Below are 24,344 nucleotides of genomic sequence, written 5' to 3' on the forward strand. Positions count from 1 at the left end.
TGGATTATTAGTGATTGCTAAATGTCTGGATAGTGAGATATGTATAAAATGTACAATAATAATTATAGCAGATTGTTGATATTTTATATGTATTATATTATAGATTAAATGAAGTTAATTTACCTAGTTTAAGTTAATGCAAAATTAACTTACAGTTGCATACATTTTGTGAAGGATCTAATTATGTAGGAAATGTTTATCTCACTTTCCAAGAGATTGTCTCCATCTCTCTCAAAAAATATAAACTTTTTCTGACTATGAATTAATTTTTACAGGTTACATACCTCTGAGTTCACAAATAATTTAATTTAGTCACATATATAATACTATAAATGGAACAACTCTGCTTTCATTACAGGTGTAGGTATTCTGCAGTGATGCCAAAATTTTTCAATGAATTAATTTCTTGCCTTACTCTTGAAGTTCAACTTACTGTTGAAGTTCTTAAAGAGCTTTATGCAACAGAGGGAGTAACATTCTCCATTCTTTTAAAAAAGGGAAATTCGAGGAAGAGATTGTTCAGGGAATCCAATTCTTTGATGTGTTTTGTTCAACAGATCCTTCATGGAGGTCAGCTGGAACTCCCCTTGACCTCTCTGGAGCTACATTTATCCCAACACAAAGCAGTTGGTACATTGGAGAGCTAGAGAACCTGGTCAGTAATTTAAAGCCAGCTCTTGTACTTTTAAATCCCACATGTTAAAACAAGAAGAAATATTTGTTTTTCTGACTCTTTCCCCACTGACTATGAACACATAACTGTTATGAACTCAGCTTTCTGGATTCTGTGACTGCTCTGAGATTGGGGTCACTTGGCTAGCATCAGAGTGCTCCACAGCTGCACCACGAGTTCACCAGGCAGCCCTCTCCTGCAGTGTTTATTATACTTGTGTGTGCAGCAGGTCTTGCTGAGTAATGCACACAGCCTCACTGCTGGTAGGCTCTGTGGAGGTCACCCTTTTAGGGAGTTCATTACAACTGCCATTGTCTAATTTTCCTAGAAAAAGAAGGGGGAAAAATATCTTCTTTTCTGAAATTGTACATCTGATTGTATAGATGGCAGTAAACTCCTGCTGGCAGTAAACTGCAGGAAATATGGGACAATCCCTGGAAGAGAACAAGAGGTGACTGAACGTGCAGCCATGCAGCTAACTCATGGAGTGGGCATTCCAGCAGTCTGGATAATAATTATTTATGTTGTGGCTGTGTCTAAAATGACCTGGGCACTTTCCAAATACAAGAGAAAAAATATTACTTGCACCCAAGAACTAGAGTATAAGAAAATAGATGGACACATAATGAAGGCTGTTTGAGGACAGAGCAAAGAAATCAGGTACTAAAGATGAAGACAGTAATAATAAAATTTCTTAAGTTTATTTCTTTGTTTAATGTTAATACTGGCAGCTGTACCAATATTAGCAGTATTACTATGAAAATTTCATCTCTTTTACAGGTAGCTTCACTGTTTACCTTCTCTCCAAACCAAGACCCCTTATATTCTCCCTTTTACCTGGTTAAAAATTTTTTTGGGTCAAAAGACAGAAAGTTATATATCCCTGAACTACAAATAGATGACAGCCTGCAGTTTTGGGGGCTTGGGTAACTTACAGCTGCGCAGGATTTGACAGTAGAAATGTACCCCGTGATCTCAATCCTGATGACTGGAGAAAGTTTTTAAAGTATGAGGGTAAACTGACAATGTTATCACAGCATGAGGCTACGAGAAGTTTGAAATTCTTTATGCCTGGTGCCCTAAGAACTACAAACAATACAACCTTCAAGTGTTCAGCAGAGTCAAATATAAAAATTAAAATATCATTTGTGATAGGGAGTGGAGAAACATAATGAATTGGAATGCCTGGTAAGCTCTTATTACCTGAAGTCTGGTAAGAAATGTCATTGATGCCATTTACAAACCCTTAGAAAACAACCACATAGATATTTTTGTTCATGGTTGGATTCTCCAGATAAATCCTCGGATTAAATTCTTGGGGTTTTAACTCTGGAAAATACTGTGAAGGTGCATTAATACAATCAGGGAATGTTTTGCACAGACATACAATTGCAACTTTTATAGTCACATGATCCTAGATCAGGTTCACTGCTGGAGCCCACAAGGAAGGCGTGTGGTGACCCAGCCCTGAGTCATGCAGGGTGCTCATGGTCATCACTGTGTGTACTCAGGAGAAGAGTCATCAGTGGGGCAAAGGCAGTCAACACACTGAGTTGGGAGCAACTTCTGAAGGCAAAGGACTGGTTTGGTCTTGCCTCTTGGATATAGGTGTCTAACTTGCACCCTGGCAAGAGCTTTCTCTCTCCCTCATTCCAGTTTCTTGGCTGCCAGTGCTTCTCTGAGGAGAGGTGACCTATTTTTAATAAGTGGAGATATAGCCAAACCTGATTTTCAAAGAATAGCCCAAAGGATTTCTTCAGACATTTCCTTAGGTGCTAAAATTGCTTCAGAATGTTTAGGAGCTCTGATCATTAGAGAAGAGTTGCTTATGGGTTTTGAGAGTCACAAGTTTGGTTTTAATTTCCTAAATTCCTCCAATCTCAATATTTTTAGGGCTCTGGATCTCAGTCTGGACTATGGCTACAGAATAAATACATGTTGGAATAACTTCTGCATCAGGTTTCTTGCATTTTTCTTTATGGTTTAACAAGGATGAAAGTAGGTCAAATTCTTATTGGAATCAAACTTCTGACAGGTAAAAGAAAGCACAGACTAGGAAGTTGAACAGGGCTGTAAGGCAGAAGCAGACAAGAAGGCAGTTTAGAGGAGATGGAGGGAGCTAGTGCTGCTGGAAAGAATGAGCTTGTGAAGAAAGCTGAAAGTTGTGCTTATTCAGAGCTTGTGAGTATCTGAATGTATAGTTTTCAACGAAAAGGCAGAGAAGACTGAAGGATGAGGCTGAGATCTATCTATTTGAGGTGTCAGATTTATTTCTCAGCCTTTTCTGAGGCAGAGGTAACACCCACAAAGTTTCTGAAGTTGATTTCCGTGACACAGAATAAGATTTAGGCAAAAGAATGAAAAAATAAATAGGGGAAAATGGCATTACTTTATAGAGGAGAGTATGTGTTGTGATTAATTTACCTGATTTGTCCCCTATAATGTCCATCTTGACTACCATAAAGCAAGGTTTCTCAATTCATGCAGCTCCTGCCTATATAAGAGATGCCTAAATCAATCAGCTGAAGCTTTGCAGAGCAGCATTAAATTTAAATCTATTTCACACTTCAGGTGTGAGTCTCAACACTTTGTACTTTCTGCAAGCAAACAGGATATTGTCCCGGGACTCTGCAACCCAGTCTGGGTAATGTAATGAAAAAAAAAGGAACATAGTCTGAACTCTTCATTCATCTTTCTGAATGTGTTGCAGCATTCGAGTGCTGATCTATGTATTGCAAGATGTCTGGGTGAGGCTTTAAATGCATTTGCAAGCAACTCCTCTGGCAGTTTTCAGGCAGAGGTCTTCCTAGAGCTCTCTAAAACATTTCTCCAGGTGTAAAGCCTATAAATAAAGCAGGACATCTGTCTGTACGAATTTGCAGTTGCTGTGTCACTGTGGCAGTCTGAGGTGCTGAGCAGATTGGGAGGGCCTTCAGAGCTATGATGGTGCCAGAACTAGATCTTAGTTTCTTCTCACACTGGATAGAGGTTTCAAATGAGGCTGTAAATTTTGCCTGTGAATCCCTTATACCCTGAAATGTGGCTAATGTTTAAAGACTAAGAACTGGCCACAGTAAGATCAGAAAACCTTTGCTCGTGCCCAAGGATGCGTTCTAAATAACAGAGCACTTATATTTCTTTTTGAACTCCAAAGGAAAATTAACAGCCACTGAAATGCAAAAGAGCTGCAGTTGTTACTACAGGACTAACATGTTGTGCATCTACAACAACAACATGTTAGCTCATTTCCAATTTAAGAAAACTGACAGTGAAGGAAGTACTCTTTTGTGACTGTCAAATAATAGAATGATTTGTGCTTCTTATTACACAACTCAAAGGATCGAGCTATTATGTACTGGACTTTCAAGATGTCGAGATGATTATGTAAAAATATTTACAAATATAAATATTTTTTATAGAGAAGCACCTTGGTTTCTGGAGGTGCAAATAAAATGAAAATCACAGAGTTGGAATCCCTTCCAATCTGAGTTGGAAGGGACTCACAAGGATCATCAACTCCAAGTCTTAAGTGAATGGCTCATATGGGAATCAAACCCACAACCTTGGTGTTGTTAGCTCCATGCTCCAACCAGCTGAACCAATCTCAGGGTCATGTGCCCGTATTGCAGTTTTCCATTACCTATTTGATTGCTAATAGATAAGTTTTCACTTACCTTTTTTTAAATTTTATTTTACTCTCTAGTAAATAACACCAGAATTTTAGAAAATACTCTTGTTCAGCCTGGCATATTTAGTAATTCTGAGAAATAACTATACTCATAAGTTATATTGATTGACGTTGAAAGTGTCTTAAAATATATTTCTGCTATTAGAAACAGCTCTGGACATTAAGTGATTACCAATCAATTAAAATCTCTAGGATTGTTAATAACTAAAATATTAGCAATGATTCAACACCTGTCTAGCACTTACATTTCTGTGATAATTCCTTTCAAAAAGTTTCTATTGTATAGTTATAACAATGTGATATTATTTCTAATAAATTTTTATGTCATAGTGCATTCAACAATAAAAATTTTCAACAAAAAAAAAAATTATAATTTTTTACATGTTAATGTGACTGAGCTAAATACCTATTATAGTAAAGCAGGAAAAAAAGAAAAGGGATGTTGTTCAGTCTTATATATTTATTCTTATTTACCTGCTTTCTCACTCTGATGTCAGTACATAGAAATGCCTTAATATCTTCCAGTTAACTTCCTCCAAAAAAAAAAAAATAGTGAATTTGTAGAAAATCTTAAGTATTGCTGAAAGCTGAGGGTTATTATGTGAGGAATGCTGCATGTTGAATTTTCATCCTATTAGTTGTCAGTACTTCAGGATATTGAATTAAAAAATGGTGAAATATTCTAGCATTGATCCAGTGATCCTGGTTCTCTGTTTCTTAATGTGTAGTAGGTATTATATCCATTCTTGCCTCAAATCAATAATGAAAATATTCTTTTACATAGCTTAATTTGTAGTAGCCTCCTAAATATTATTCTGATATGGCTGAGGTTCAAGTTAAAAATAGTCACAATTTTAATTGTTAAAGGCTTTACAAATGTTATATAAATATAACACTAAGAGCTTAGAAAGAATTTAGAAGGTACTTGAGTGCATTGTACTGGTACTAAGTACCAGTTAATGTAATAATTTATACTAATTGAAATAATTTTAAATTCTTTTTTTTTTTCCCCTCTTGACTTCATGGGCTGATATGGCTATCACAGCTGCATACAATAGGATGAAAATCATCCAGTGTTGGAATGTATTCTCACTGATTTAACTTTTCCCTCAATAACACAAACATTATATAAACCATGGACATTATTTAAACACAAATTCAAAACTAGCCATGATTCCACTGACATGAACCTACTTTGGAATTAAACTAATATAAACCAACTCTGCTGGTCTTTAATGAAAAGAAGATATTTATATGTTAGGAGATGTCTGTCTAAAAACTGTAGGGTGCTGTAATCATATAGAAATGAGAAGCTTTCTTATATTTCTTTGGATGTGTGTTGGTGAATGGACATTGCTATAATAAGAATTGAAGGGTTGTTGGACCAAACATCGACAAGACAGCAGGAAATAAACTGTATAAATCTGGTCTGTATCTAGAGCAATGTTTAGAAGGAAGGTCATTTGCTATTGATTACTGGGCTTTGTAATCCATTCTGATGAGATTTTTATCATCACCTTACATACATGTCATGTTATGGGAACTTTTTCTGTCCTACCTGGAACTGCTAGGGCTCTTTTGCCCACTCTGGAAGAGGTTACACAGATATACCAAGTAACTGTGACTATTTTTAGAAGGCAAAGCTAATTACAGTTTCCTGCTATACAAAACTTAGGAGGGAAGAATGAAGAGCCATGGGGTATTGAATACCCTGGAGGTAGGCAGGTGTTTACAGATGTTTACAGGTGTTTAACAGATATGCCAGATGGAAGGATTTTCAAAAGTAAACCTTCACTCTGATTAATGATATCCTCAGGTACAGATATCAAAATTTTCAGTTGTTTTTCTGTGCCACTCTTATTGATGACATTGTCAGAAACTTTGTTAACTTATCAAAATACTTTATGCCAGGACTCTGATTGGATCTGTGGTAAACTCTCTGTTTCACTATATCAAACACTATCTCTTTCTATGTCATACAGAAAACATATGATACGAATAATGAAATGTGTGGACTTGAACATTTGTCTGCTCATTGCTTAAGTGTGCACACAGAGCAAGTATACAGCCAACAGGATGAAATTTGTATTAGATAAAATTGAAATAATTTTTTTTCTTGAAAAATTCTTCATACATATGTGGTTTTCTTTTTACAAATTTCTGTTGCTGAGGATGGAAGTAAGTACGTTCATGAACCTAATATACAATTTTGTAGCTGTTTTTTGGTTTTGTTTCTTTTACGTTGCATAGAGTATTTTGGACAGAAAACCCCTGTGTAACACCACTCCTTTTATTTCAATTTCCTTGGGTCATTTTTACATTAAAATAATTCAATGGGATTATAAGGTGACCAGAATGTTACTGGTTGAAGCCAAAAATTTCTCAGAAAGCTCCCTCCGTGCTTGTCATTTCTGTAGTTAATCCTTCAGCCAAGAACCCATAAACAGAGATTTGAGACCTTTGAAAAAAAAATTTTCATATAAACACATAGACTATAGATTAATCAAGAAATTATGGCAAAACAAATTGCATCAATTTTATGAAGTCTTAAGGTTGATAAACTTGGAGAAGGCTGAAAGAGCAGATAGGTTTGCTGACTGAGGTCAGAACTGAAAACTAAGCATTTGGTCACCTGGACAAACATTTCACTGAAATGAAATTTTTTGCTGAATAGTTGTCTGTATTTTGGTTTGCTGGAATACAGTTTGTCAAATATGTAATGCCACAGTAAACAAATGTTTGAAATCATTAGGAGCCCATTTTTGCTGAAGGCTGTATGCTGCTTGGCCTTGCACAGACTGCTACTGCCAGTCTTCCGTGTTTTGCCTACCTACATGATGGAGCAATCTAGAATGGCATTTTTTTATGAGTTTCTGACAACTGGTTAATAGAATGGACTTAGAAAAGAAGATAATTTCATAAAAGAAACAACATACAAAATGCAATTAGCTTTCAAAATACAATGAAATAGAGTCTTTTGAAAGCAGCGTAGCAATACACTGAAAAAAGGGCAAAGTGGAATTTTGTAGTTTTGAAGTTACATCACTTGTCTCTGTCTTGATTTGACTTTGACTTTGAATGTAAGAGAAAGAATATGGTAAAAAGTGATTTCTTTTCACAAATAATTGTCATGCCTTTCCTCTCCCCCCTCGTCTGCTACTCGTTTTTTCTTTTTATTTTTTTATTGTATAGATTTCAAAGAAAGTGAGGACAGAAATCAACAAAGAAAAAGGGAAAAGTCATAAGAGAAAACTGCCAATATCACTAATTTCAAGCAAGATTGAAGCAGATTTCAAAATTAAGCTTATTTGATTTCCCAATTTCCCTCCACAAAATTTAGAAGAGAATATTCTAAAAAAAAGAAGCTTTCAGGAGAATATTGCTCAGAGCTTTAAATCAATTCTAGTGTTCAGTTATGCTTGTTCTTCTGTGAAATATGGATCTTGAGAATGTTACTCAATAAATCTAGAAATTGCTATCAGAAGACAGCTAGTAAACCCTTGGTCCAGTTGAAGACAATGACAGAACTCCCATTCACATTCATTTCTTCCTGTAATGTCACATTTAAAGAAATGATCAAAGTTTCAGCAATGCATATTCTCTGACTCTATATGCAGTAGTTCCTCTCTTTTCAGGTAGAGGATCATATTAGCATATTTTGATCTTCTAAATGTGAACATAATAGGAGAATGCAAATAAACCCACAAGATTTTGCAAGTCATCCTGCAGAAGTTTTCTTCTTTACTTCAGCTCTAATAAAAACAGATATACAGCTTTTTTAATAAGAAAAAAATAAAGAAAACAAAAAGAAGCACACTCACTTTGGAAGTCTATCACATTTTTCTTTCAAAGTTTTCCTTGAAAGTCAAGGAATAATTGTGAATGCAATTCATACGGAAGAAAATATCAGTTGTTCTACTGGTGAGAACCAGCATGTAGCCAGGTTAGAGCTGAGTCCTTTTTGCCTATTGAAGAAGTGATCACAGAGCTGACAGCTGGAGTTTACTTGAGTGTACAATAAAGCAGCCCTATAAGTACCTTTTGTTGTATTAAAATGCCAAATGTAATCTTAACGCACTTTTTTCTTTGCCTTTTTTTCTTCTCCTGTTGAGTGTTATATCTTTGAAAAAAAACAACGAAAAGAAGACAGATAAGCAAAAGAGATCAACATGCACCCCAAATTCTTTGAGACTCTCTCTGGGGAAATGATATGTTTTTCACATATTTGTGTTTTATTCTTGTGTTGTTGGTTAGACAGTGAAGAGAAAGTCCAGGGGTTACTTGAAGTTTTGTGACAAAATTATAGTTTTAAGTGCGTAGAACTCTGTATGACAACCGTATCTATTTGTGATATGTCATGTTGTCCTTCAAATTCTGTGCATTAGCACTGCTTGAGAACACGTAGCAACTACCTAATAACTGGAAAATAGGCCTTAAAATATTGAAACCCAAGTTAAAAAAACTTCCAACAAAATCCCAAATTATCTGAATGGACTAATTAAAACCAGACAATTTCTACAGTTTTGGAAAATATAGTACATTTGAATAGACTTTGAAAACCACTTTTTACTATATTCTAGAAGTTAAGAGTGTTTGCCCGTTTATATTCCTATGGAGTTTCCAGTCACAGACTTGCCATAATGATCATTCCATGATCACATTTTGTTGGCAAACTTTCTCCAGAATAGAAGAAACTTGTGGCACCTGTCTTGCTGTTGAAAGAAACAATCTATAGACAATAGCAATATATTGTGATGCTTTATTGTATGACAAGGAGGGAAGATGTTGATGGGTGAAACAGATGTCCACTGCCTGGAAAATCACTATGTGAGCTTTCTAGTCTTTCGAATGTGTGCTATCCATCAGACTATTGTGGATGACAGATATTTTACCATCATATTTCAGAGAATGCAAATCATCAACAGTATGAAGTTAACAAGGGCAAGTGCCAGATTCTGCACCTGGGACAGGGCAACCCTGGACATCTGTACAGACTGGGAATGAGAGTGTGGAGAGCAGCCCCGCAGAAAGGGATCTGCAACAGAAAGGAATGACAGTTGAATATGAGTCAGCAGTGTCCTGGCAGCCAGGAGGGCCAACCATGTCCTACGGGGCATCAGGCAAGCATCGTCAGCAGGTTGAGGGAGGGGATTGTCCCTCTCTGCTCTGCACTGGGGTGGCCTCACTTTGAATATTTTTGCGCAGTTTTGGGCACCACAATACAAGAAGGATATAAAGCTAATAGAAAGCTTCCAAGGATAGCTACGAAGATATTGAAGGGGAAGTGGTATGAGAAGTGGCTGAGGTCACTTGATTTGTTCAGCCTGGAGAAGAGGAGACTGAGGGGAGACCTCATTGCAGTCCTACAGCTTCCTGTAGGGGAAGAGGAGGGGCAGGCACTGATCTCTTCTCTGTGGTGACCAGTGACGGGACACAAAGGAATGGCCTGAAGCTGAGTCAGGGGAGGTTTAGGTTGGGTGTTAGGAAAAGGCTTTCGATCGACAGGGGGTTAGGCACTGGAACAGGCTGTCTGGGGAAGTGGTCATGGCACCAAGCCTGACAGAGCTCAAGAAGATTTTGGATGCTACTTTTTGGCACATGGTGTGAATTTTTGGGTTTTCCTGTGCAGAGTCGGTAGTTGAACTTGGTTATCCTTTTGGATCCCCTCCAATTCAGGATATTCTATGATTCCATGATTTATTTTCAGATGTGTGTGGAACTTCTTTTTAATTATTAGGTAAAACTTTGTACTGCTTGGAATGTTCATCACTATTTTGCAGGGAGGTCACATAGGGCACAACTAAAATTCACAGGTAACATTGTTCTTGTTACCAAATGTAGTGAGTATTCATTTTTAATTGACACCAGGAAGCCAGGACTGTGCCTTGACAGACTTTGACCCCAAAGAACATATAGAATAAAACAAAGCTTCTTATTGAAATGTGGAATTACAGCTTGGGTCAGCTTTTTGTCTCCATTAGCATCAGCTGACAGGGTATCCACTTGCAGGCCCTTAGTCAGCCAAATACATAAACTCTATTTCTACCGAGCTATTTCATAGATGTGAGTGGGTGTATGTGTGTAGCTCTTATTTCTATTTAAAATGGGGACATTTTTAACTCACCCACCTACTCCCCTGGTGCCCTTGGCAAATATGCACATAAAAGAATGTAAAGGTTACCTTGAAAATTATTATGTCAGTAGGAGTACGCTTGAGTGTCTGGCCTTTGAATGGGCAGGACAGGCTGTGCCATCTGAGGAAGAGCCCTGTGAAGGGAGTGATTTGGAGTCCTTTCTACATCTCCACAGTACTGCACCCACTGAAGTTGGCTTTTTAGAGCAGGAGAGAACAGATTATAGAAAATTCTGGGTTTATCTTGTATGCAGTGGTCAATCAGGTTAGCAGGAAAGTGCTAGTCTGGCATAACCCTCTTTACCATCTTGTTCCGTCTTGGTTTAAGGCCCAATCTATTTTAAAAACATAGTATCCTGTAACTTTCCTCACTAGCTCCCATTTCTATTCAGTACATTTATAGGGTTCAGAAAAAGTCCAGAAATTGGCATTGTGGCCAATGTTTGTCTGTTATAACCAGAGAGGAATGTCTTGAACTTAATATGTTTGGTTTGGGAGATCTGTTTTTGTCCGCTATAACCAATTGTCCATTATAACCATGTCCATCATAAGTGTAGTGTGCACTATGTAATTTAACAGCAGTGGTTAGTACAGCAAAAGCCAACTGTTGAGGCTGGGTGGGAAACCTGAGATATTTTGTTAACCAAATATGTCCTAAACATAATCCTTAATTTTTTGAGAAACTATCAATCTCTGCATTCTTGGCTAAGTGCTGTTGTTAGAAATGTTAAAATGATCTATTCATCCTTAAATATACGCTTCCACCAAGAAAAGAAAAGGAATTTTTTATTCTTCAAAATATCAGATGCTTTATGAACTAAGCAGAACCTTGACATCCGTGAGCTTGAGGAAAAAAGGTTAAAATGGTGGGGAACAGACCCAATTAGCTTCTCTGAAAGAAAGTGGAGCCTTTAAAAATTGGAAATATAAAAATACATTGTACCTTATGAATAGAGAACAAATATATAAGACTAAGTTTTCTCATCACAGTTTAAAATAAATTTTGCTGGACCCTCCAGGATCTCAGTAAAAGTTCACACATTGTTAATTATTAAGCCTTGTAGCGAAGGAGCAAGGAAGGGAATAGGGATCATTCACAGTACAGTGTATTTTACCCTTTATTTGCCAATGATCTTTAAAAATGGAAATTAATTTGGCTTGACTTAAATCTAAATAAACATGTCCTTGGTTTTGCTGCTTGAAAAAGAAATTAAATTGGTTAGTTTTGGGGGGGTAGAATGGGATTATTTTTTTTTCTATTAAACAAAGCATTTAATTTTGCATATTAATATGTCCATTAATGGACTTGCACACCATTAATAAAGCCAGCAGGTGATGCAGTCCATTTGCAGCCAGCAATCCACTGGCTGGGGAACATGCCTAAGGATGGGGATATCCTCTGGAGGAACTATTTTAGTTTTTTAAATTCCCTACTAAAGTAGTCCCAATTTGCACATGATATACCTTATAAATAACAGCTTAAATCATTGTTTCTTTCCTCTTGACACTCTCCTGCATCCTGAGAGCCTTTGTCCTCTGGAATCCACCAAAAGTCCTTGTTGGACTTCATGGTCTGTGCATGGCCTGGTGAGTGTCATTTAGAGAGTGTCATGGATGTATCCCCATCTGAGGGAGCAGGACTGACATGAGGTAGATGGAAGGGAGCAACTTGCACAAACTTAACAGCTTTTGAAACACATACAGGCATCTGCATGTACAAGCAGTTGTGGAACAGAAGAGCAAGCCTCAGGCAAAATCCCTCCTTGGGTGGTAGCCTGTGAATTTGGCAGTGAAGAACTGTGAGATAACTTGTAAGAGAGCTCTGCTGTTCGGGATCCCTAACCAACTCTTATGCAAACTCTTCCTCAGAACTCCCTTCTACAAACTGAGACAATAAGAGTAGTGTCTTTCTGGTCCTCCAGTAAGCTCCACATAACGCTTTTAGGGTTTTTTTTTCCTGTTTTGCTGCCCTTACTTGCTGCCAGTAAGGTAAAATGGATTACAGGCAGTTTAGTACCGGAGACTGACATTTTTCTTTTTTTTTTTAAGTCTCTGCTGTGTATGGAACAAGACTTCTCTTCTTGCTGCAAAAATGCAGTTTCTTGATGAGAGGTATTATGCAAGTTACGGTAATTACTTGGCCGGAGCACCCCAGGGAGCTCTTCTGAACCACAGCTCTTCTGTTCTTGCAGGCAGGATAGAGTCAGATTTGCTCAGCCAGTGAAAGTAAAGCTATAAAACTGTGAGTTCTGCCCTCCATCCTGATTAAAACGATAAAAAAACCTCCACTGCAGTAAGCTCCAGCCTGTCTCGTCCACCCAGATATAAAACTAACTCATCTACTGAAAGTTTATGACAAATGAGATGCAGACAGTTCCACCTTGGCCTTTAGGGCTGAGGGAGAGTAAAGGCCTGTCTTTGTCCAGTGGATAATGAGATGCTTATTCCAAGATTTTGCTCTGCCAGTGAATTATAGTTGGAACTGTTGGGAAAGGAAAAATTGTGGTTGGAAAAGGAGTGTATTATGTGTGAGTGACACAATGTTTGTGCATGTATGTGGGTGTTCTGAGCAGATCCTTATGATGCATAAAGAATAAGGATGAAGAATGCTTAAGTGTTGCAAGTTGCCAGGTGTTTATCTTTTCAGATATATAGCAGTATCGACAGTGCTTCTACAGTAAGCACAGAAAAGGAAAAAAGTTGATAGAATCCTGACAGAATAATATGAATTTTCTTAGAATTAGAAAATAGTATAATAAATCAATAATTTGCATGTGTTATATAATTTCTTCATGAAAGAGAAGTTGTTCTAGCTCATGACACAAGAGGTGAATCTTGTAATGTCAAAATTGTACAAGTTTTGAATTAAATCTCTAGCTGGGGTTAACCTATTTTAGTCAGGTCGACCTCCTTTCTAAAGCCATCAGATGCCTTTAAGTTCTTGTGGTACTTGTTTGTCAGAATTCCAGTGCTTTGGCAGCCCTGAGGCTTGTTTTGCCATCTATCTTACCCTTGCTTAGTGCAGTCGCTTAGAAAGTGTTTTGTCTCTGGCAGGAGCAATCAGCCTACTTCATGGGTTTTACCTTCCTGCTTCCCAATTTCAGGTCATTTCTTCTTTCTTCTTGTTAAAGAGGTGATTTGGACCTCTGAAGATCTGCATAGCCTGTGTCTATTCTTTAATCAAGGACAAAATAAACTGACTTTCTCACCCCATAGAACAACCCCCTATGTCCACTTGCCGTTCTCAGATTGTCTGCTGTTTGGATCTCCTTGCAAACATCAGAGGATTCTCCCTCATTAAGCAAAGCACTTGCAATCCCCAATAATCTGATTAAAACTGGGAATGCCTCTATATCTTCTACCAGACAGGGAGCACACCTACTCAATGCTCCTTTTCTCTTCACATATACCTCATGAGACACTCCTTGGGCTCCCCCTACACAACCCTCAGTTTGTCAAAGAATCATTGTCCCTCCTTACCCAAATTTGGAAATTTGGGTATGGCCATTCTACACATCCACACAGGAAGACTTGTGACAATTCTAGGGTGGTGTTGGGACAAATTTTAAACTTTGCATGACTAATATCTAGTGTATCATTTATAAAGTGAGCACCTGTGATGTCTTCTCTTAGTATACTGGGCAGAATTCATCTCAGCTTTTGCAGTAGGTGTGTATATGCACATAGGCACAGGCACCAAGTAGAAAGCTTCTACTTGCTGTATTATTCCATGACACTGTACAGATGGTCTTCTGGATACAAAGGAAATGCCTCTGGCAAGCTGCACTCTTCAGTGTGATTGATGCTATGAGGTATAAGCTTAGGGTTACTGCAAAATATCTCTTTGTCGTCTCTCTCTTATCTATTTATATTTTTTGACTGCTAGTAGAATGGTGTAGCACAAGATACTTCTAAAAAATTAAGAAATATGTGTAAACTGTTTGAGAGAGTCACCTATGATATTTGCAATTTATAAAGACTTTAACTGGGGGAACATCCTGAGACCATTAAGCATTCTACATTCAGCAATGACTAGTGACTACTTTGTAGTAAAACAACAATATGAAATCCTCTGCTCCTATCTTCTTCATCTCTTTTCCTAACCAGTAAAAATATCTTCTCCCAGTTTATTCTCTCTTTTTCTTTGAAATAGATTTCAGAGAATAGTAAAGTATCTTCTCTGAGCAAGAGATAAAAAGCTGCCTGCTTCATATTTGGATCTTACTTTATATGTTTCATGTTTATTTACTTACCATTTTCATCAGTTTCCAAAACATCAAACATAACATTCCTCCCCTATTTCTTCATAAAGATTTTCAATTTGGAATGACACTTTAGTCATCATTCAACTTCAAGCAATATTGAAATCCCTCACTGCAGTAGTCATATGAAGGGTCAAAATAATAAGATTGTTATTAGTTTTAGAGTTCAGATTTTAGTGTAAAGTTTTAGCTTTTAGACTGGAAGAAAAAGGCTATATTTTTCCTTTTATAAAATTGAAGAGAAATGTACTCAAACAACAAATTAATATAGTTTTTTTAGTCATTTTTATGCCAAATTATCTGATTCCCTAAATACCATATTAGCAGTTAATGAATGCCAGAGACCATGAGCCTGGTGGTTGAAAACTGATATCCATGAGTTTCACTAAGAAGGTCCTAAAACCTTCACTAATTAAGCATATTCCTACAAAGGAAGGTCCAAGAATTGAAAGTGGAATTTTTAAGTATGTTCTTCTACTTCATCCCTGCTCTAACTGAACTGGGTGAAGATTCTTAAAAGATTATAAATGAAGTATTTCAAGGCAGTCCAGCTTTAGGAACTTCATCTTGCACTTGTTTACTATCATTTGAATGATGTTACAGGCACGACATTAGTAGAACTGCAGGTCAAGTATGGGACGCAGAGTAGAGAATATTATTTTTGAAATTACAGGTGGCAAAATTCTTTCTCTCCAGTTAGCAGAGTAATCCAAATTCCAGGCATTCTTTCCAGGTGAACTCTTAAGTCAAGGACTTGTTTGGGAATAGGAAGGTGTTTTTTTTTTTTTTTTTTTTTTTTTTTGTATTGATCTTTTATTTCAGAGATAGTTAAATGGACTGATTTTATATCTGATCAAAGGCCTGGTTTTTCTTCTGTTGAAGTTAATGTCTATGCTCATATTGATTTCTTAGAATACTGGATATTCTTCCAAATTAATTCTGTGCTAAAATGGGGCAATGTGTTTTTTTATATAAGGTGAAATTCGTGGTCAGACCTTGCTCAGTATATGTTGTTAAAGACTATGCAGGGCTTCAGCAATCAATGCAAAATAATAAAAAATTAAAAGGGAGAAGCATTCTGTCAATAGCACTCCTGTAACAAAGGGAATACTTGTTTTATATTGATTAGCTCCTGTTAAATAATGCATCATGGCTTCACAACCATGTAGGCTCTTGCAGGGTTGTTTATTGGAAGCAGTGGCAGTACAGAAACGCTCTTACTGAGCAAGGAAATCAATACTGTATCTGTAAACACACTTGCAAATGCAGTCCCATGGCTCACCCTCCAATCTACAGCTCCCTATTAAACCAGAATAGTGTGAAACAAGACTGAATCTTACATTCTGTATTTCTTTCTGCACCTCTCTGGACAGCAATAAGCTGATAGGGCACTTCAGTTAGAGTCCATCTATAAGTTTGGATACTTCTACTAACCTATAGAATGTATAAGAGTGCAAAGCAGGTAAGCCACTTTCAATATGTCAGATTTGCATATGAGGACATACTTTTAGCAGCTTTCATTTCCTTCAGGACACTAAAAGGTTCTGAGAACAATTTGTTTGTAAGGCTACCAAAAATCCTGAATAAATTAGGGCATTCTCAATTTAGTTAACAGCCCTTTCCAAGGAGTTAGCTACTCAACTCTCATCAACTTAGGCATCCCAAAACAGTGACATCTCTCTTTAAATCTTCAAAGGCGATTCCTTAGCATGGCTAAGGAAAATGTCTCCATTCTTTGAAAGAGTGGTGTGAGCACTAAGGGAAGAGCCAGGGTGAATCATGGTGAAGGGACAGTAGGGCCCAGTGAAACACACACATTCGTGGGGCACCTGATGCTACATCATGTATTAGTGTCAACTGGTTTAACACACCCCCGGGGAGGCCCCACTGTGGGTAGGTCTGGCCTTGCCCGCTGCAGATTATGTGAGGGCAGTACTCAAAAGGACTGAGTCAAGATGAGTTCTCTGTTTAGGGAGAGGTGTTTCATTTATTTACCATTCATCACAATCTGAGGTCCTTTCAAGTACCACAGTCCAATCCCCTCTGAGCAAACTCCCAGAATTTAGGACAGCTGTGATGTTTTTTCCGTCATTACTTTGATTACCTTTACTAGAGTATGACTAGTCAGTGAATAATACAAAAACATCCTGGTATAGCTTTGTCAGTATTAAATTCAGGGCAAATAAGCATTGCTTCAAATGATGGACACTCACAGTTCCCCCAATATTACCAGAAATAGAGTTACCTTTGCAGTATTGGACACCTACAAAATGATACAAAATAAATAATATACTACTAACAATATGATCATTTAGACAAGCTATCTTAGAGTTACGTTTGGTATTTTCATAGACTGATTCTGTGAAAATGTATCTGCATGGTTTTAGGTTATGATCATATTGTGTAGTATCTTATACGGACACAAAGAATGGGATTTATTTAAGATCTTAGCCACCTAAAAGTCAGGTTTGTAGCCTAGGTTGTAGTCTGCATTTCCCTTGTAGTTGATTGAAATATAGAGTCTTATCCATGAGACTGAGACAGCAATATAATAATGTGGAATACCTAAATTATACATTTATTTGCACCTGAATTTCTTCATTGGCTCTAGAAGGGCAGACAACCTATACTAGATGACACATTTTAAACATTAGGCTAACTGTGGGAATCCTATTCTATGAAAAATAATGACAGCAAGATGTGAGGAAAGCTGGAGATGGGGGGTTTTCAAGTTAAAAATATATGCTACGCAATACTTAGTACATTTGGAGACACAAACTTACACTGAACAGTGCTGGTTTCTTGGTCTCATTTTGAATTCTTCCAAAATGAAGATATTTTGAGGTTTAACTGCTAGTTCAGAGGCAAATTTCAGTTAGGAGAATTAAGACCTCATTTTGCACTGATTATTAATCATCTTGCTTCAGAGGAAACTGCCTGGTTATTTAATAGACCGTACTTCACTGAAAACTGTAGGCGGACTGTAGAATGGAGGGGTCCAGAATATGTTACTGAGGTCCATTAATTTTACAAAACCTAAAGGTTTATTGAAGTCCTGATCCTTTGCTTCCTTAAATTCTTAATGAGTCACCATGACATTCTATAGGCAGAAATCAGGAAAACAGTGTGAATTTTCAAGTTCTGAGATCCATCCTAAATCTTTTGGAAAGTTATTGCTTGGAAGATCTGGCCCTGAGGTCCTGGTTGAAACAGTATCCGGAATAACATCTCCGTGGCCTCAAGCCATGGACAGAGCAACGGAATGACATCCATCTTCTGCACCACATAGACATGCTCTATATTTTCTTCTCTCCCTTAGGACTTTTTCCCAGCGGGGTCATTGATATTTAAATGGATAACCAAGCAGGGCCAAGGCTGAGTGTACAGTCAGTTTGAGACTATTTGTATATCACTCTCATGAACATATTTTTTAATTTAAACATTCCTAAGAAGGTATCTTCCTTTAAACCCAGTAATATACATAATTACCACGGTGCACTTTTGCTGTCATGACCATACCTGTTCACCGTTCCTGAGGGAGTTTAACTCTAGTTTGTCTATTGCCCTATCATGCTGCAGAATGTAGACCATTTGAAACATGGGGTAGTCTGAAACTGCAATATTGCCAATATGATGAATGTAGAGTAAATCTGCTTAGGAGAAACAATATCTCTTAAGAGTGGCTTTAGCTTATCTCTGTGCTGAAAACTACGAAAAATAAGGGCCAGATTTCACTCATCTTTGGGTTGCACTTTTATCCGGGCCATCTAAAATGCAAATAGAGTCAGCAGGAGAGAGGGAAACATCTAGCACTGAATATATACCTCCTCTGAAGTTATTTTCCATAACCCATCATATAGATCACTCTATATAGCTTAGTATGTAACTTTAAGGAAATTCTGCAACTATTAAATGCACAACTGAAAAATGTTTTGTTACATCTGTAATAACAACTTTAGATAAACCTCACCTGAGTGATATGTTTACAAAATCTATCCATGTTAAGGTTTCATAATGCTAAGTATTAACCATTAAAATATCAGTTACTGGTATGGTTTTATTGTAAATCAGTGATCTGATCCTTCTCCTTGGTTCTGCAGCAAAAACCTTTTTGATAGCTCTGTACAAAAAGCTAATCATGGGATTTCATCTAAGGGAAAGAAAATAAGCTGTCTTTCATTAAAACATTCTATAAGAGAAATGTGTATTACACATTTATTTCTCAGCTCATGGGTGCAAAAGTGAAGTGAATTATTCATTTCCAACATAGACTTCAAATCAAAACATTTCAGCATTCCTTACTTACTAACATCAGTGGATCGTGTGAACCAGAACGCTATGTTACAATAACCTCATGATTTTTAGGCAGAAAGATCCTTGAATATATTTCAGTCTTACTTTTCCCTGGAAACTTCCTTACTTTCAAACAGTTCTCAGCTACTTGCCAGCAATGACCTAACTCTAAAATTATTGCTACATTTGAACAGGGAACAAAATTAAACTCTTGAGAAAATGGGTGGCCTATACCATCAGCAAAGAGAGGCTCAGATCTATGTCCTGACCAGTGCAGTAGCAGGGCTTATATCTTTGTGAAGCCCCTCTGGCCAGTGAAAAAGCAGCATTGTGTCCAGAGAAGCCCCTTAGCTGCATATTACTGTTATGATTTTTTGTCAAATAATTGGATTCCTTTTCCTGTATTTAAAGAATCACTGGAATTCTGCTTTGTCATTAGTTTGCAAGTATAATTTTAAGGGTGGGAATCGGGCTTTAGCCTATACAACACAACATGGTTCTCCAGAAAGAAGCTTTAACATAGAGGACACTAACCTCAAAATGTCCCTGCCATATACATTACCTAAGTGCTTGTTTTATTAGAATTAGGAAAATAGATCATTTCAGAGGAAAGGAAGAAGGAGAATTTCTTGCTGCAGTTTTCAGGGCACATTTCTTAGGTTTGAGAACTGCTCAGACATTCAGTCAACATCATCCTCTGAAGGCTCTTAGGTTTTGGCAGGTACATTTATCCATGGAACAACACACAAAAAGAAACCCTGATGGTTTGGAAGGGGTCAGTGGAGGTCTGAAGTTAACTTAAGCCAAAGATCCTGAGGGAAATATTCTTAATGAAAACTGACACATGCATGCCCCTGACAGCTTTAGAAAAACAAACATATATTTCAACTGAATCTCAAAAAGCTCGAATATTTAAGCTCTGCAACAAACCCTGAACAAATTTTGCACTGAATAGTGTTAGCTGCCAGGGAAAAAAATTAATTCACACACTTTTTATTCCTACTGCTCTGGTACCCAGCGGAACTATTTTACATTTATCTGACCCCATGTAATACCTTTCTTTCAAAACCATTACATTAAATACATTTTTATAAGGAACAATTTGGAGCGGTGCCCAGTCATTGTTTAAAATGAAGCAAAAACAGAACCTTTAATACAACATGTGCATATACTATCCCCACGTTGTGTATGAATGCAAGAGCAGACATGCTTTAGAAGCAGTAAAAGATATGTCTACCTAATGAACTCCAAATGGCATCTCTTGCTGTCATGGTTTAAACCTCATTGGGCAACTAAGTCCCACACAGCTGCTCATTCACTCTCTCATTCACCCTGTTGGGATGGGGGAGAGAATCGGAAGAGTAAAAGTGAGAAAATTGTGGGTTGAGACAAAAGACGGTTTAATAGGGAAATCAAAAGCCAAACACACAAACAAAGTAAAACAAAGACTTCATTCACCACTTCCATCACACCAGCGCATTCTCCAACCCTTATTCCACACCATTTACATCATGCTCAGGTCCCACATTATCCAATACATCATCATTAACCACCATCCTCATCCCATCTTTGCTGTAATACACATATAGAATTTCCTTGGGTTGACAGACCACCTCTGAGGGCAGAGAGAGGGTGTGTTGTGGGGAGTTACTGGGCACCAAAGCCAGTTCAAGTTGAGTCACTGCTGCACTTGCACTGCTTCTGATAAGGCTTCTCCTCTTCTTATTCAGGCAATTCCTGCTAAACATGCAACTCAAATACCAGGTTACAAGGTGCTTCCCTGATCTTTTGGACAGGAACATAGGATTTAACTTTGGAATTAGCTCCTTCCATTACCCTTCTATGGCTTGCACTTATCCACAGACTGTAGTTCCTTAGGGGTTTACCGGCTCCAAGCAGAGTCTTGTTCCAGTGTAGCCTTTTCCATGGGCACAATGCCTTAAGAGATACATCTGAATCAGTGTGGTCTTACCCAAAGCCATGGTCCCTTCAGGAGTGAGCCTGCTCCAACATGGCCTTGTCCACAGCCACAATTTCTTCCTGCCCACAACAGTCCCTCAACAGGAGGGCTTATCCATGGTCACCACACTTTAAGGTGCTTTGGTATGACTTCTTGAACAGCCACTCATGCTTCAGGTGTACCTCCTGCAGCGTGGACTTATCCACAGCCACAGAGGTGGCTTTAAGGTGTATATTTGAGGTGTACCTTCTCCAACCTGGACTTACTGTCAGGCCACAATCCCTTCAGAGGTAAACCAGCTGTGGCCACAGACGTTTCGAGATATACCTACTCTAATGTGGACTTACCCACAGCCACAGAGGTTTTGGAGTGTCCTGCTCCCATGTGGACTCATCCACAGGCCACATCCTTTTAGCTTGTTCATGCTGTAGTTCCAGCCTGTCAGTGCAGCAGCACAGAAACAGCAGCAATGCCCTGGCCATCTGCCAGCCCAGGCCCATCACCACTGCTATTACTCAAAATGTTCCCAGGCACAGTAGAGTAAGATGATAAGCAGTACAACAAACACTACAGCAGGCAGTGAAAGCAAAAAGCAGTCACTAACAAGCACTAGACTCTAATATACAGCGAGGCAAGCAAGCCCCATGGCAAGCACAGAAGCCTGTCAATTAATGGCTAAACAGCAATAACAGCTATAAATTCAACTTAGCACATTCCAATCAAATTTCTCATTATCTCAAACCCTTCTAGCCCCACATTGGGTGCCACAAAGGATTGTCGAGGTTTAACATCAGCTGGCAAACAAGCATGACACAGCTGCTCACTCACTTCCCCCAGTGGATGGGGAAATCAGAAGAATAAAAGTGAGAAAGCTCGTGAATTGAGATAAAGACAGTTTAATAGGCAAAGCAAAAGCCATGTATACAAGCAAACAAGGAATTCATTCACCACTTCCCATCAGCAGGCAGGTGTTCAGCCATTTCCAGGCTCCCATCATGCACAATGGTGACTTAAGATGACAAAGGGCAATCTCCAACTGTCCTCCTCTTCCTTCTCCTTCCCCCAGCTGCTATTGATAAGCACGATGCTGTATGGTTTGGGATAACTCTCTGGGCAGCTGGGGTAAGCTGTCCAGGGCTGTGTCCTCCTCCCAGCAACTTGTGCATCTTCAGCCTCCTCACTGGTGGGTGGGGTAAGAGGCAGAAAAGGTCTTGACTCTGTGTAACTCAGTAGTAGTGTAGATCACTGGGTAGCTCAGTAATAACCAAAACATCCCTCTGTTATAAAGACTGTTTTCTGCACAGATCCAAAACACAGACCCACACTAGCTACTGTGAAGAAAATTAACTGTATTCCACCCAAATTAACTCTATCCCACCCAATTTATCCCACCCATATCCCAGTTTGTGTGTACACACTTGCACAGTCAAATTTCTCACTGAAGTCGATGGGCTTTTTCTATGTATAAAATAAGCACAGTAAATGTAACTAATTATAGGTGTATATATATACTAAAGTATGGCATCCTCTACTGCAGAACTATTTACTGTACAACAGAACAACATGGAGTTTTAGAGAAACTGTACAAAGAGTTTTTGGGGTGCATGCTCCCACTAAATGTGAACTGGTACTGTTCTTACAAGATTCTTAATGAGAAGTCTGTGTCTCTAACTGAGTCGAGTCTTTATTATACAAACAGATAAGCTAAGATAGGAAGTAGATTGAGAAAGGGATATATGTCTTTCACTAGGTAGCTCTGACAGAATTCACTCACTAATTAAAAGAGGTTGAATGCTTCAGGGATGTTACAGTTCATCCTTGACCTTAAAAGATCAGATAGCCTTATGAGATGCCTATCATATTGCTCAATATGTCATTATAGACCTCAGACACATTAAGCAAAGCATGCTGCTGATAAAAGCCTATGGCAGTCAGAAGGCACATTTTCGTAAAGGAGGCAAGAACTGTTGAGTGTGATGTCTGATAGGAGTTATACTGGTTTGTACCAGCTGAGATTCTGCCTCAATGCCATTGACTGACAGCAGCATCTTAAAGGCTGGGAGCTGCACAGTGTTTGTTCATCCCAGCCTGGGTTAAAATGGAGCACTGTTGATGTTTGCATCACAAGGATGTCCAGAGATCTACTCTAATGTCAGAAGTCCATTTTGCTGCCCTATTGAAGAGCTTATTTTCTCAGTAGACTTATCTTTAAGAAGGGTGTGAGAAAAGCAGATTACTGTCTGCAATTGAATTGCAATTGCAAGCTGAGAGAGGTTAAAAGCTTTCTACATCTGATTATAGGAGATAAGAAACTTTTCTCTGGAAAAATAAAGAACTACTGGAGTAACTTATCAAGATTCAGCTCTTTATTTAAATTTTTTTTTAGTTAAAACAAGATTTGGGTGGTGGAAGTGAAAAATACTGAAAGGAAGCAGTCTAAAAAGCTTCAAATGTGAAATGTAAATGCACTGAGAGATAGAAAATCAACTTTTCTATGCATCTGTAAGAATAGAAACTGGTTGGTTTAAAGTGTAGCAATGAAGGTTTAGGAGAAGCGTTATAACATGGTAAAAGGAGGACCAGGGAAGGTATAAAAAATATTAACAGTGGTGATTTATAAGTACAGGTTATAGAAACATCTCTTAAATGTGATTTACAGATTCTCAGGGCAGGATGAAGGACTGCGTTGCCTCCATGTTCCATTTGAGACTCTCTTCCCATCCTCTGGTGCCCTATTGCCTGTTACAACACAGGTCAGACAATATGATTGTGGCTATTCTGTTATAGGTCTCTATCTGCAAGCATTCAAAGAGGTGTGTAGCTGAAGGCAGGTCTCGGAGTTCCAGTCCAGGACATGACCATAGAAGCTGTCACCTGGTTTATACCTGTTTTTGCAACGGTTTACTTCAAAAAAAAGAACTTAACACCTTAAAATGGGACTTCGGGTAAAGTATAGTTCCTATATTAGCAAATGTAATGGTGTGATTTGACATTCAACTACTGCTTACCTCTGAAGGTACCTCACTTTTCTTAGCATCTACTTTTTCTCTTACTGGTCCCAATGTCTTAATTTATCTTACCTTAGTGTCCTAAAAACCTGTTGGTGGGTGTGCCCTGTAATGGGCACAGAGCCATGTGATACTTATATCCAAATGAAGCTCTGAAAGTATTTCTACACATTTCCTGGAAGGACTAGATTCCCTGTAAGTAACAAAAACTTACAGGACATTAGGGGCTGGAACTTTAAGGTCCCTTACAATGCAGGTCATTCTCTGATTCAACGTCACACAATACACTCATGTCATTTCTTATTGTTAAAGGATAATATTTTACCA

The sequence above is a fragment of the Chiroxiphia lanceolata genome, chromosome 1 (genome assembly GCF_009829145.1).
Source record: "Chiroxiphia lanceolata isolate bChiLan1 chromosome 1, bChiLan1.pri, whole genome shotgun sequence".
Taxonomy (NCBI): Eukaryota; Metazoa; Chordata; class Aves; order Passeriformes; family Pipridae; genus Chiroxiphia; species Chiroxiphia lanceolata.